Source organism: Magnolia sinica, chromosome 14 (assembly GCF_029962835.1).
Source record: "Magnolia sinica isolate HGM2019 chromosome 14, MsV1, whole genome shotgun sequence".
NCBI classification, from domain to species: domain Eukaryota; kingdom Viridiplantae; phylum Streptophyta; class Magnoliopsida; order Magnoliales; family Magnoliaceae; genus Magnolia; species Magnolia sinica.
This window is the reverse complement of record NC_080586.1, coordinates 21140418-21154445: the sequence shown is the minus strand read 5'-3', so window position 1 is coordinate 21154445 and position 14028 is coordinate 21140418.

Below are 14028 nucleotides of genomic sequence, written 5' to 3'. Positions count from 1 at the left end.
TGGTCGAGCCGTCGGCCTACGCTGGGGTGACGAGCCTCCCCGTAGTGACCAATGAGCAACTTAACTCGTGAGCCGATTATGGTGGTATGGGACACTATAGTCGTGTTGTCGGCCTACATTGATTGGTGACGAGCCCTTTGTAGTGACCTCGAGCATACCGGATACCGCAAGGAGGTGACGAGCCGATCTGTGGTAGTAAGGGCATGAAAGGCGTGCATTGATTGGTGACGAGCCCTTTGCTACGACCTCAACTATATGATCGTATGAGATGTCTAGGATTGACGACCCTAGTATGGATCACGGTTTGGATGGTGACATGAGGAAGGTATCTTAGCTTCCCAATCTGTTGTGTGAAATGGACTAATAACAACTTGGTAATCATATCCATGCACCGCATTTGCATGTGCTTTGTAGATGTGGCGCACTTTGAGGCGATGTCATGCGTAACGTAAGATGAAGACGCCGAGGGTGTACGTGTGAGGGCACGCATCATATTGCATTCATCCTTGTATTAACAAGAGAGTACTTAGGATTTAATTACTTATCCTGCTTTATCATTACTGTTTGATTGAACGATAACATGTTAACCTGTGCCTTATTGTTCCACCGAGTTGATCACTCACTCCCACGTTTCAGGGCGGTGTTTCACACCCACCAGACTGTCTTAGGCCCCGATGTTGCAGATGTGGATGCGACGCCCGAGGCAGAGCGGGAGCCGGATGACGACGAGGCCGCCTTCTCCTATATGCAGTTTTTCGACGGGTTCTAGCGAGCCTCGGCCTGATGCGCGGGATCTGGGATATTTTTGGGGACCGAAATGATGTAATTTGATACTTATAATTTTGTTAAAGAACACTTTTACACGATCTGGTTGTATATGTAATTCGGGATTTACACTTGTACACATTTTACTATAAGTCTTCCGCTTGCTTTATTCACTTGTCCTTGAAGCATATTTGTGTTTTGGCTTAATCTATTCCATGTTTTATGCACTAATACAATCAACATACATTCATCATTAAATATGTTGCATAAGTGATGTTTTGGAACTCGGGAGCTGATACATGCACTTAGACAATTCCCTTTATCAAGGAGTTGTCATACATGCATCTAGCATACATACATGACAAATAATCATGGCAAACACAAGTGCGTATTTTATACGTATACGGTACTTTAGAAATACACTTAGAATACACAAATCTCAATATAGCACATGCATATCAAGAAAGCAATGTAAACACAACATTTGACATGTGAAATCTCATCCATAACAAGAATAAATCACTAACGGGATTGAAAGCCTTGAAAACCATAACCTATACACTTAAAGTCCGCACCTTAAGCGAAGAAAGAACCACCGAGCTGATTTAGACGAGTTGTCTTCGTCAACGGCGCTAGAATACCCTAAAATAAGGATAAAAATGAGATACAACAACACCAAGTCTAATCTAAGCTCTAACACAAATTAGGGTTAGTTTAACTTACCCCAAAAGAACTCAGAATCGTCAGAGGAACGATTCAAAGTAAAGGTTCGAAGATGAAGAAGAACAAGGAAGAATCAAGATGAATCACCAACCAATCTCTCTCACTAACTCTCTCTTTTCCACTCTCTTTCCAAGCTAGGGTTAGAGAAAATTCGTATGGAAATGAGAGCTAGGGTTTAAGGACTATATATAGGCCTTAAAATGATGGAAATAACCCTATGGTCAAGGTATACTTAGGTTATAACCAAAGCACGCCTTTCTCGATCCAACGAAGCACTTCGGTGGGCCTATAACCACGAAAGGTCGGACTTAAGCTCATCGACCATGGATCTAGGTCAGCCTGAGTTTGTAACGACCGGCTCTTCAGATCACCGTGGCGGACCACACTCAATTCAACGGTCACGGAAACTCGATCGTCCACAAGCACTAGGATATGCCTGGGCCAACCATCCCGATCGAGGGTGAAATTGGGTCGAATCCAACGGTCGAATGCTTAAAATCGTCGCGTAGCGAAACGACTCAGATTTCAATAAAAGCCTAATAAATTCCAACCGTTTCACACTCTTCACTCCGAGCTCAAGCAAATCGACCTAGAACATCCGATCGACTTGATTTTCGAGGTGAAGATCAAGCCCAACTCGGTGATCGCAATAACTAAGATCATCGCTATCGGACTTTCGCGCGCGGTCCAGGTCCGATCCGAACTTCCAAAAATTCCCAACAACCGGATTTAGCGATGGATCCCAGATTTCGGTAACGTAACGCTCACTAATCTACACGTTTAGAGCCATGCGATACAATTTAAAGTGATTGATGCGGATTTCACAAGCAATCGAGTAAAGCGCTAATTACCCCAAACAACTACTTAAGGAAAGATTAGCACAAAAATTCCAAGTGACCACATGAGTATACATTAGGACTACGCTAAGGTGACGAGCCTTTCCGTAGTGACCTCGAGTATAAACCAAGCCTGCGTTGAGGTGACGAGCCACTCCATAGTAACCTGGAACTATTCTTCGTATGTGATTAATTAGGATTGACGACCCTAGATGGATCAATGTTTGGGTCAATGATATAAAGGAAGGTACTTAGATTCTAAACCTGCTATATGAATATGCCTAATTAAAAACTTGGTTAATCATGCACATGCATCGCATTGCATGTGCCTTTAGCGTTGGAGTTAAGCATAGTGGGAGTGTTACATGTCGCGATCGTGAGATGAAGTCGCAAAGGGAGTGCAGGCGAGCGCATACATTATTATCGCATATCATCCTTGCATTAACAAGAGTATTTAGGACATGAGTGTTGTACTACTTTATCATTACTGCTTGACTGAATTGATAACATGTTAACCTTTTCTTTATAGCTCCACTGAGTTGATCACTCACTCCCACATTCCGGGACGGTGCTATAACCACCAACCAGACCCTGTTGTAGTTACGGATGATGGCGATGCTTACGAAGTGGAGCTGAACTTTTATGATGATGAGTTCTCCTATATGCAACTATCAGGCGGGTCTATGTAGACCATGTTCTGATCGATGGGGTTACAGGGATGCTGATTAGACGTCATTGCACTTGTCATTTTACACTTTGGAACACCTATGTATATTCATTTTGTTAAGTTTTGGAGTATACATGTATATATTTAACCTGGTATCATGTTCACACTCTGGAGATTTACGACAATTTATATATTTTATATATCTATCACAGTCTTCCGATTGCGTAATTTAATTGTCTCTGGAGTATGATATGCTGATTTGGTATAAGTCCATTCATGTTTAAGGCACTAATACAGACAATATTTAATCATCAATATCTATGTTGCATAAGTGATGTGTTGGAACTGGGAGTTGGGCTCCTACTCTACCCCTGATTTTTAGGACATTACAAGTTGGTATCAGATCATGATTTGGATTAAACTGGACCTGGGTTATGGTAACATGATGCACAGTAATGTACTTTGATCTAAGAGGGAGCAATGAAACATAGAAACAGTCGTAGCATTCCCAGTTTCGTAACGAGCGAAACTAACCATTGAAATCAGACCCGTAGGCACTTGTGATCATATGAGATGATCCCAATCCTTCCCCCAAGCAGTCGATTAATGGGTTTAGACCCCGATTCAGCCCATTCCACACTCTAACAAAGCTGGAAAGCGTGAATACATGCGAAAGGGGACCCAAATCGACTCAAATGAACTTGAGGACCCAAACGATGCGAATCGAGGGGATCCAAAGTGGACCCCGCACACATACTGCACCCCGGGAGGGGGGTGGCCACCGCCCAACCACGGTGGCACCGCTAGGTCCAGCGGACCGTGGTGGCACCCTGCCCACCGCCGCGGCGCTGCGCCGACCGTGGTGCACCGCGCTCGGGTTTTCCTGGGCCAGTCGGGTCGAAGCACGTGGATGGCTGTGGGGCCCACTAAATCATGTGGAACCCCCTATAACCTCCCCATTTGCTTCATTTCCTCCTCTTACCTCCTTCTAAGCTTTCCAAATCTTCCAAAACCCCATCATTCTCTCTCAAATCTCTCGCCTAGTCTCACATGTTCTTCATCTTCTTCACCATAAACCCACCTCCTACTATTCCTTTCAAATCCATCTCCTATTTCCCTATTTTCCTTTCATTTGAGTGCACCAACCCTTCCTTGTGTTTCAAAAAATCTCAAGTTCAACAACCTCTTTAATCCTCCCATTTTATTTTGCTCAAATGGCTCTTTTCAAGCTTGTGGCGGTGATTTTCTCCATTTTCACACTTCTTTTCCTCATGGGGAAGAAGAGAGCTCCTACGGATGAAGCCGGGCCTAGCCGCCCTACCCGTCCAAGGAAGAAGGCGAGCGTCGAAGCTAGCACAAGCGCAGCCTAAGAGCGAAGGTTGAAGCGGGATCTCGATCCCCAAATCCCAGTCGAGAGAGTTCTACCAACGGGCTTCGAACGTGGTCAATTTGGTGGCCATAGGGTTGTGCTTGAAGCTCGGGTAGATGAGAAGCTGTTTGGGTCGTATCTAATGATGGATCACCTGGCGAACAATGAGTGGGCTCCCATATTTGAGGGTAAGTCTCACGCATGTGAGAACATTGTTCGAGCCTTCTACGCCCATATACGGGACCCATCGCTGGAGTCTCTGTAGTTTAAGATTCCCGTAGGAAGGCGGGAAGCAACAGTTGATGTGAATTTGGTGTCCCGAGTCATGGGAATCCTGCGTGGAGAGGTGCACGCTAACGATAAGGATCTCAAGAACGTGCGAGAAAGAGATCGCCGCACGCGTTACCTTTACAGCCGATTAGGTCACTGGAAGGAAGGCAAGGAGCCTTTCGTCGACGGATTTGACAGATGATTTCCGCCTGCTTCACCACATTTTCAGATATAATGTGTACCCTAGGTGGGGCGACCATACCGAATGCACTCGCTTGATGGTGGATTTCCTGTATAGAGCACGGTAGGGAGACAAGTTGTGTCTGCCTATGTTTGCCCTGCTACAGATAGTCCAGACGATGCATTCTCCTAGGAATGATGTCTCACTTCCATTTGACCGACTCATATGCAAGATTGCTTGAGAGTTCGCCTACATACTTAACATGGATGACCTTACGCCGATCCACTACATTAATGAGACTACGCTCAACAACATGAGGATTGGCCCTTGTCAACGCCAAGCCCAGCTTGACCAGTATGGGGACGAGACAGAGAGTGAGGAGGAAGAAAGCAATGAGATCGAAGAAGAAGAAGAAGAGTCAGAGGAGGGAGGTGAAGAAGGAGAGAGTGAGGAAGAGGAAGAGGTGGCCCGAGACTGTGAGGAGGGCTCTTCACCCACTGTTCAGGGCCGCGATAGTGCTCGAGCTACTAGGGAAGCCCACTTAGCCCAACTTGAAGAGGGCCAAGCTGCCCTGCGTTAGGAGATCACAGCGACTCAAGCCATGCTTGACGAGAACAAAGCCTTCATGAAGTGAAAATTCAGTAAAGTATTTTGCACCCTGAGGGCTATCCTGTGTTGTTTGCAGGACAAGGGTACACCTCCACCATCACCAGATTTGGACGACTAGTCGCACATGTAGTCGTCTTTTAGTTTGCTTTGTTGCATGTTTCCTTGCCTTTATGTATAGCCTCGATAGGCTTACTAATGTGGTAGAGTGATTGTAGGTTTTGGTGTATGGAACCTACTTAGACTAGCTCACATGCATTCCCTGTCATGATTCATGTAAAGTTATATCTCCTGTATTATGACAAATTTTGTTAAATGGAATGCATACCGCTCCTTTTGTTATAGAATGCATAGAATGCTTGAAGAATTGTGTGTTGTATGCTAAATCTCACTTAGGTTGCACCCTATGTTGTATATAGAGAATGCCGCCTAAGGCCACACAGAGTACGGCACGTCTCACATTAGGCTACTCGATTGATGAGGCACCTTCCCTAAGTGATAGCCAAACGGACCCTAGTTTGGGCCCGACTCACGACACTATGCCAGATTCTCAGCCAACCACTGACCCCACTAATGGGCCAACACTTGTGGCACCACCGGTTCTAGAGCCAAACCACGTGTCTACCTCGACACCTCACGCGCCTCAGTCAGCTCCTCAAATGGTAGGTTAGAGCAGATGATGCTCTTGATACAACAGTAGCAATAGCAGCAGCACAGTTTTTAGCCACCATCGCAGGGGTCTTTGCCCAGAGCATGGGTGTGGCTTCACCTGTACCATCCGTGCGCCCTGTGGGGAATGTGGGTGCTAGCGGTCTTTTTAAACGATTCCAGTGCTTCCGACCTCCTACTTTAATGGGTACTCACAGACCCGAGGAGGCCGAGTATTGGCTAGACCGCATCTCTAAGATGTTGAGGCCGCTGCACTGCACTAAGGTAGAGCAGGTGGAGTTGGTCACCTACATGTTTGAGAAGGAGGCCAGCTTATGGTGGGACAGCATCCTATGGACGGTTCCCGTGGGTATGTGTGGACGTGGGAGGCCTTAGAGACACACTTCCACGAGAAGTATTTCCCTCTCAGTACCGTAATTAGAAGGAGAGTGAGTTTCTTTACCTCCATCAGGGAGGGATGTTAGTGGCAGAGTATGAGAACAGATTCACAAAGCTGGCCAGATATGCTCTCCTGATATTAGTTGACCAGCCAATGCGGATGAGGTGATTTCTGAGGGTCTACGACCCGAGATACACTCGAAGATGTGTTGCGCTAGCATATCCACATATGCTAAGCTAGTAGGCATGTCTTTGCGAGCGGAGCAGGATGGGGACAGATTATCCTGCATTCGCATTCCTATGGTTTCTAGGCCGCGACCAGAGTTGTCGAGCAGACCGTTCTTCGGCAAGAGGCCCCGTACTGACTCACCTCCCAGGCTTATGACTCCACCGACACAATCGAGATGACCTGATATATGGTGTGCCTACTGCCGGAGGTCGGGCCATGCCGACACGTACTATTTCACCAGGATGAAGGACAATGGCTTTATGCCCCCTCAGAGGATCAACCATCAGATGTCACTACCTCTCTCGACTCCATCTCTACTGTCAGTACCAGCACATCCATCTTTTCGGCCGCCCTCACCTTGATTTAGGCTGCCCCAACGGCCCATGGTAAGCATCCGAACCGTTCTCAACAAGCTCAGGTGCATTCGCTTACAGCTGAGGCATCTGAGACAACCGACATAGCACCGATGGCTTTTGAAGTCACAGCCCATATTTGAGGTACTCCCGTCTTTTTACTGGTGAACACGGGGTCCACTATCTCCATTATATCATGCGCGGCAGTCAAGCGACTAGGGTTGGGTCAATGTTTGGGTATATGATATAAAGGGATGTGTCTTAGCTTCCCAATCCTATTATATGAATATGTCTAATTAAGAACTTGGTTAATCACGCACATGCACATCATTGCATGTGCCTTTGGCGTCGGAGTTGAGCACATCGAGAGTGTTGTATGCCACGATCGTGAGATGAATTCACAGAGAGAGTGCAGGCGAGGGCATATATCATTATCGTATATCATTCTTGCATTAATAAGAGTATTTAGAACATGAGTGTTGTACTGCTTTATCATTACTGCTTGACTGAATTGATAACATGTTAACCTTTACTTTATAGCTCCATTAAGTTGATCACTCACTCCCACGTTTTGAGAAGATGTTTTAAACACCAACCAGACCCTGTTGTAGATGCAGATGATGGCGATGCTTTCGAGACAGCTGGACTTTTACGATGATGAGGAGTTCTCCTATATGTAGCTATCAGGCGGGGTCTATGTAGACCGTTTTCTGATCGACGGGGTTGTAGGGATGCTGTCTAGATGCTATTACACTTGTCATTTTATATTTTAGAGCACCCATATATATTCATTTTGTCCATTTTGGGAGTATACATGTATATATTTAACCTGGTAACATGTTCACACTCTGGAGAACCACTATTTATATATTTTATATATCTATCCATCTTCCGCTTGCATAATTTAACGGTTACGGAGTATGATATGATGATTTAGTATAATCCCATTCATGTTTAAGACACTAATACAGACAACATTTAATCATTAATATCGATGTTACATAAGTGATGTGTTGGAACTCGAGAGTTCTCGACCACAATTTTCGTGGTGTTACACCACACTTAAAAATGAGAGTAGTGCCAATGCAAAGGCTTTAAATGCAATCACTTGCGCACTATCACCGGATGAATTCAAAAGAATTATATCTTGTGATTGTGCAAGAAAGCCTTAGACATTCTAGAAATGGCACACGAGAGTACGACTATTGCCAAAAAGTCAAAACTTCAAATTCTCACCAATATAGGATTTGCCACAGGACTGTTCATTTAAGCTACTCATAGTGAGGTACCATAAATAAATTAATCCAAGATTAGCCTAAATTGATTGTGATACTAGAGTGGTGACAGCCCATGGACCTGAGGGCACGACCTTTGCATTCCAAGTTCAGGTCAGTTAGCCCTACTGCGAGAGTTGTTATGCTACCTTATTAGAGCAGGTTCATGGCCGGTGCTTGAGAGCACGCCAGTAGTTCAGAATTTCTTGGACTTGTTCAGTAAGATACCTGGACTACCTCCTCAGTGCGAGATCAATTTTACTATTGACCTGGTGCCTGGTGCGACACCTATATCTCTTCTGACGTATCACATGCCTCCATGTGAGATGGAAGAACTGAGGAGACAGATCAATGATCTATTGGATGCAGGTTTTATACGGCTTAGCATGTCTCCATGGGGAGCACCTGTGCTGTTTGTGAAGAAGAAGGACTGGTCACTGCGGTTGTGTATTGATTATCGCAAGCTGAACCAAGTGACTGTGAAGAACAAGTATCCTTTGCCTAGGATTGATGATTTGTTCGACCAATTGAAGGGGGCACAGTATTTCTCAAAGATTGACTTACGGTTAGGATATCACCAGTTGCGCATCAGGGATGAGGACGTACAAAAGAAGTTTTCAGGACTAGCTTTGGACATTACGAGTTCCTCGTGATGTCGTTTGGACTCACAAACGCACCGGCCGTGTTCATGGACTTGATGAACCGGGTGTTTTGGCCATATCTGTTCTGATTCGTCATCATGTTTATTGATGACATCTTGATATACTCCAAGAGTCGGAGGAGCATGAGGAGCACCTGCGAGCAGTATTTGATACTCTCAGGAAGAACCAGTTGTTTGTACAGTACAAGAAGTGCGACTTCTGGAAAGAAAGTTCTTGGGACATGTGGTGTCTAAGGAAGGGATAGCTGTGGACCTTGCTAAGGTAAAGGCAGTGCAGGACTGGGAGCAGTCTGGTTCGATTACTGAAGTGATGTGTTTTCTTGGCCTGGTAGGTTACTATCGACGATTCATTCGAGATTTTTCCAAGATAGCCAGACCATTGTCTCAGCTGATTAGGAAGGATCTTAAGTTTGCCTGGAATGAGAAGGTCGATGCAGCTTTCCAGGAACTGAAAGACAAGTTGACATCCACCCCTGTGCTAGTATTGCTAGAGCAAGGGGTCAAGTTTACTATATACACCGACGCCTCTCGTGTGGGTTTGGGTTGCATTCTGACGCAGAAGGACAGGGTTATTGCCTATGCATCGCGACAGTTGAGGAAGCACTAGGAAAACTACCTTACGCACAACCTAGAGTTGGCAGTCATCATCTTTGCATTGAAGCTCTGGAGACATTACCTCTATGGAGAGGAGTTCGAGCACTTTTGCGACTACAAGAGCCTTAGGTATATATTCACGCAGAGGGAACTGAATATGAGGCAGCGGTGATGGATGGAAACCTTGAAGGATTTTAAGTTCGAGATCTCCTACCATCCTGTCAAGGCTAACCTTGTAGCAGACGCGTTAAGCCGCAAGAAGGCTATAGCATATGCGGCTCCACTGATGATAGGCGAGTGGAATATGGCGAGTAGAAGCTTACTATAGATGAGTCGTACGAGAGCGTCGCTCATGTTCGTGTGCAGCCACTTATCGATGTCCGAATCATTGTGGCTTAGGGGGAAGATAAATGGTTAGTGAAGATGAGGAAGCGAGCTAGTGATGAGGAAGACTCTGAATGGAGAGTTGGTTCGGATGGGGGTTTACGTTATCGAGGCCGCCTATGCGTCCAAGTCTTCATGACTTGAGAAGGGAAGTTCTCGAAGCCACTCATAATTCGAGGATGGCACTGCACCCAGATGTACCGAGACATGAAGCGCTCGTACTGGTGGGACAACATGAAGGCCCACATAGCAGATTACGTGCCCCGTTGTCTCACATGCCAGCAGGTCAAGGCAGAACATCGCCGACCTCCTGGACTATTTCAGCCCATGCCCATAGCTGAACGGAAATGATATTTCATCTCTATAGATTTCATATCAGGGCTGCCGAAGACAAGGAAGGGACATGACTCCATTTAGGTGATCGTGGACCGGTTGACGAAATTGGCCCATTTTCTCCCTATCAGAGTTTCGAACTCAGCAGATGATTTAGCCAGGTTATACATCAAGGAGATTGTGCATCTGTATGGAGTTCCTATGGAGATCATCTCGGATCGAGTCACGCGATTCACATTTATCTTTGGACTCGTATCCAGGAAGCAATGGGTGTGAAACTAAAGTTCAGTACCGCGTTCCACCCACAGACTGATGGGCAGACAGAATGGATAAATTAGGTGTTGGAAGATATGCTGTGAGCTTGTGTGCTTGAATTCAAGAACAGTTGGGATGATTGTCTTCCTTATGCTTAGTTTACTCTTAATAGTAGCTTCCAGACGAGTATTGGCATGGCCCTCTATGAGGCACTGCATGGGCGCCTGTATAGAGCACCACATTGCTGGGTAGAGGTTGGCCAGAAGAGTTTGATTGGCCCAGAGTTAGTTCAGGCGACCTCAGAGAAGATCGACATTATCAGACGTCGACTTTTGGCAGCACAAAGTAGACAGAAGAGCTACACCGATACGAGGCGGCGATAATTAGAGTTTGAGGTTGGGGACCATGTGTTCTTGAAGGTTTCCCCAATGAAGGGAGTCTTTCGGTTTAGGAAGAAGGGAAAACTCACACCAAGATTCATTGGCCCATTCCAGATACTAGATCGAGTGGGGGTGGTAGCGTACTGCCTTACTTTGCCTACACCACTCATCGGCGTGCATGACGTATTTCATGTATCGATGCTGAAGAAATACATTCCTGAACCTTCCCACATTATCAGATTGGAGCAGGTATAGTTGAGTGAAGATGCTACCTATGTGCTGCATCCGATGCGTATCCTATATAGGAAGGAGCAGGTGCTGCACAGTAAGGTGATTCCACTTGTGAAGGTTCTATGGACACATCATACTGAGGAAGAGGCTAATAGGGAAACAGAAGCCAAGGTCCAAAAGAACTACCCTTAAATTCTCGAGGAGTATGAAAAGGTACTAATTTCAAGGATAAAATTTTTTCTTAAGGGGAGTAGATTGTAACGTCTCGAAAAAATCCATACGAAGACCCAAGTACCACCTCAGGCAGAAATCACTAAGGACCGAATCCTTAGAAATTAGACGAGGATTAATTAAGTGTTAAACTAAATCACTTGTCGAATTAGCTTGGACAGCTTTAAATACGAACTACAAGGCCCGAAACCAGTAGAATCATTAACGCTACATTACCTAAAAACCTAGGATCAATCTCAAAACCCAGTTGCTCTTGGGAGCATCACGAAACGCCATATAGGACCTTGACCGCGCGTCGAAAGTCCGATTACCACAAGACTATATGGTTATGACTACCTTACTAGACTTGACAACCATCTTAGAAATCAAGTCCAGATAGTATCGTGAAATGCATAACTTAAGCCCAGAGCGAAGTGTGTAAGAAATGAAAATATCTTTAGGAAATGAACTAAAACTTAAGTGAATTGAGTCGTTCACTTGTAGGCCAAATCTAAGGTTTCAGACCATCAGAACCTGACCCAATCACACCCTCGGATCAGGGAAAATTTCTAACACATGTCAATCTACTTGTGGCCCTGATCAAGTACCGGTGACCGTTGAACTGAAACTGGTCCTCCGGGGTCAATCTGTGAATCCAATCGGACCGAAAACTTAAATTGACCTAGATTCAATGTCAAGGGACTTACTCCGAACCGTACACAAAAAAGGGGCCTCTAGATGTGCTCCGTTGAACCGAAACGGCCACTCCTTCGCTATAACCTAAGTATACCATGGCCCTAGGGCCATTCCTATCAGTTCTGGGCCTATATAAGTGCCTTAAACAAACCCTCTCTCATTCCATACGAATTTGGAAACCTAAGAGAGAGAAGAGAACAAAAAGAGAAGGAGAGAGAGAGAAAGTGAGAGAGAGTTCTTGGGGTTCGATCCCATCACTCCACGTATCTGAATCGGCCTGTCTGCATTGCTATACCAGCAATTCTGATCCTGTTCTTGGGTAAGAAATCCTAACCCTAATCTGTTTTAGGGATAGAAATAGAGTATATAGTGAAATAACTAATCTATTTCATACTATAGGTTGCTATTGTGCCACAGACGAAGAGTTAGTGTTCGAACTGAGTTCGTTACGAGTCTATCGGCGAAAGGTGTAGACTACAAACGTTTAGGTTATGGTTTTCAAGGCTTTCAATGTCAGTAATGATTTATGGTTGGCTTGATTGCTATCACATGTGCTTAGATACGAGGTTTTTCGTATATTCTACTTATATATAGACTATGTTGATTTATAATGCATTCCATGTGTTTGTTGAAATGTTTAAATGAACATGGAATTTGGATTTGTACTCGCCATGATTATTATCTGTAAATACATGATTGTTGTGCATGTGGCAACCCCTATGTGAAGGGATTTGCTGTAATATGTGTTTTACTAATTTATTTCCTATGTGTGATATATGTAGCCTAAGTGTTTGATAAAATGCTTGAATGAGAAAATGCTTGTGTAGAGGCATGTAATGAGGGTGGTGAGATGGGACTCTCAATTCCCTTATTTATGGTTATGGTTTCCTCTATGTAACCCATCCTACTACTATGTTTGTCGTGGATGAAATGTCTATGTATGGTAACCTGTGTAGTATATGTTTTATTGAAATGCTCAAGTAAGATTTATATTTAGTTTTAGCTGTCACATGTTTTCTTTGGCTATTACATGCGAATACTGTTGTTTGGAGTGTGATTGGGGCTACGATGTAGTCCAGACAATCGGTAATGGTTTACGAATGGTGGCCGAACTGTTTAGCCACGACAGATACATCTGATGAATCTGAGTCAGACGGTGATTATCAACAATGGTTAGGCCATGAGGAGTGCATATGCGCTCCATGTCGACTAATTCAACGCATGCTCGTACTAGTCGAGCTTGTCAATTAACCCTGATGGCCCGATGTTTGTTCACCATGTATGGACGCTACTGCTTGAATCGAAGGTACCAAACTCACTAGTGAAAGCCTATTTAACCTTGGTACCTCGATCCGCTAAGACTCATGAGTCAGACATGATGGTGTATGGGACACCGTGGTCGGGCTGTCGGCCTGCGCTGGGGCGACGAGCCTCCCCGTAGTGACTAGTGAGCAACATAAACTCATGAGCCGAATATGGTGGTGTATGGGACACTATATTCGAGCTGTCATCCTACGATCAGATGACGAGCCTGTGGTGACCACGAGTATACACTAGGACTACACTACGGTGACAAGCCTTTCCGTAGTGACCTCGAGTATAAACCAAGCCTGCGTTGAGGTGACGAGCCGCTCCGTAGTGACCTGGAACTGTTCTTTATATGTGATTAACTAGGATTAACGACCCTAGATGGATCAATGTTTGGGTCAATGATATAAAGGAAGGTACCTTAGCTTCTCAAACCTGCTATATGAATATGCTTAATTAAGAACTTAATCACGTACATGCACTGCATTGCATGTGCCTTTGGCGTTGGAGTTGAGCACAGTGCTAGTGTTACATGCTACGATCGTGAGATGAAGTCATAGAGGGAGTGCAGGCGAGGGCATACATCATTATCGCATATCATCCTCGCATTAACAAAAGTATTTAGGACATGAGTGTTGTACTGCTTTATCATTACT